The sequence below is a fragment of the Clytia hemisphaerica genome, unplaced genomic scaffold (assembly GCF_902728285.1).
Source record: "Clytia hemisphaerica strain Z4C2 unplaced genomic scaffold, Clytia hemisphaerica genome assembly, whole genome shotgun sequence".
NCBI lineage: Eukaryota > Metazoa > Cnidaria > Hydrozoa > Leptothecata > Clytiidae > Clytia > Clytia hemisphaerica.
This window is the reverse complement of record NW_027104376.1, coordinates 452,418-454,419: the sequence shown is the minus strand read 5'-3', so window position 1 is coordinate 454,419 and position 2,002 is coordinate 452,418. Positions and strand designations below refer to the sequence as shown.

Genomic DNA, 2,002 nt, shown 5'->3' with positions numbered 1-2,002 from the left:
CACCGTAAATCTGACATAGTCCAATGACATTCGCTCCGGCCATATCAGTTACCCATCCTTTAGGAACGAATTTCTCTGTCAAATTGTTAACTTCTTTAAAGGCCTCATTAAAGTGCCTCCAAAATAAAGCAACATAAATATGGTCCTCGTGTTTACAATTCATATTTGCTAAAACTACCTGTTTGCGAAGCATTGGATGATAAACACTGGCAGTAAGGGTGACGTAACCTTTCACGCGCTTGTGATTGCCGTATTCGAAGTGACAATATTCCTTTGACAGGAAGTGGTCACCGGAAGCCTGCATATTCCTTGCAATTTTCATTCTCAAGGTTGATGTTTTGAAAACGAGTTCATTATTCATGTCGATGGTTTTGATTAGCCAAGGGTCACGAGTGTCTGTATAAGTCTTGAGATTTTCTAATCCTGCAAATCCATCTCCGTGCGGCTCGAGAACTTTTCTTTGTTTAATCTTTTCGTTGGAAAGATTCCTTACGTTCGAAACCCGCCGTGCATTTTTTGTAACCTCGCTCCAATCTTTGTGGGCTCACAAGTCAGAGACAATGCTCATTGTTTGGATTTCCCGTGGCCTGACGTTGGCATTTCTTTTTACAGCATCTCGGACAATAGATACAGGTCGATGATCTTTCTTTTTGGCTTCACATGTATGGAGTCCAACATGGTAAACAAGCACCTCGGTGTCAGAACGGAAGCAAGTGTACTTTCTCGCATTACATGATGTGTGGAAACCTGAAACTTCACAGTATTCACAAAGAGATTTCTTTTTAAACCGATTTTTGTTTGGGTGTTTGAACTCAGTGTTTGGACAAGTATATCCTCCGGAACAATCTCTATACCTAACACTTTCAAAGCCTGCCCATGTAGTTCTTGAGTCTCGTTTCCATCTTCTCCCATCCTGCAGCTTCTCGTGAATCTCGCTACGCTTATCTGCTTTGACTTTGTAAATACACAAGCCATCGATGTTGTACGGTATATTATCAACTTCCTGCTCCTCCTGATCTTCCCATATGACTCTTGGGATTTTGACCTGCCCACGACCATCTTCTTCTAAGATTATATCGTTATCTAATATGTCCTCACAAACAGCAGGGGAGTGTAAGTTGTCAGTAAACTCCTCGTCGCTGGAATCGTGGATCACAATCGGAGCTTGATTATCTGAAACATTAGAAAAAAATGCGAATTGAGCGAGTGGCTTTCCAAAAAGACAAAAAAAACAACCGCGCGATCAATTTCGTGGCCACGCGGACCCCCTTAAAACAAATTTCACCATGAAACTACAGTATATTTGAAATTTTCTACCATAGACACGTCCATTTTTTTTAAGTGACGTACTGAGCTGAACATTTTTAACCTAGAAGGCTCTTCAGTGGTGAATTTTTTTTCATTTTTCATCTTCATTTTCTAATTCTTTTCATTTTTTTGTATGACAATATTAATATCACGAATATCTTTTCAACGAGCACAAAATCGCAATCTAATTCAAACTCGATTAAAAGTTATTTGCGTTTGTAATTTTACTGACAGCTAATTTGAAAAGAACTTTAGCTTTAGCTGGTAGTACGTTAGATCGGGTTTAGCTTTCCCAAAACTTACCCATTGGTTTAGAAGCGAAGGGTTTCATATTGAAGCTTTCATCTGTCGAATAACCATCTAGGACTAAAATGGTTAGAGAAGTATTTTTACTATAATTACATAACTTCGGAGAAATATTACAATTACACTTACAAAAGTTCTCAAAATATACAGAAAGGAAGATCTAACCCAGACTTTTGTGGTGATTTTTTACTCCAAGTAAGAAACATGACTTTATCGGTGATTTGAAGTTAAAGTACGTTAGGAAACAATTTGGTGCAGAATTATTTTATTGACATGGCCTCGACGCAACTAATCACAAAGTTTCAAATTTTAAGTAAACACCGTCTTACCATCTTCATTTGATAGTGCAAAGAAACGATTTTTCTTTAAAATCTCAGTTTCTCCTTCG

The 2,002-nt window shown here is 38.1% G+C and overlaps 1 long non-coding RNA gene across 1 annotated transcript; it reads right to left on the bottom strand.

The window, feature by feature from the left end:
* Window positions 1-1,120: 1,120 nt before the first annotated feature.
* On the bottom strand, window positions 1,121-2,002 carry LOC136818849 (uncharacterized). The gene is made up of 3 exons (XR_010848369.1): window positions 1,944-2,002; window positions 1,612-1,674; window positions 1,121-1,173 (listed from the first exon to the last, which is right to left on the bottom strand). It is a non-coding gene; the product is annotated as an uncharacterized lncRNA (long non-coding RNA).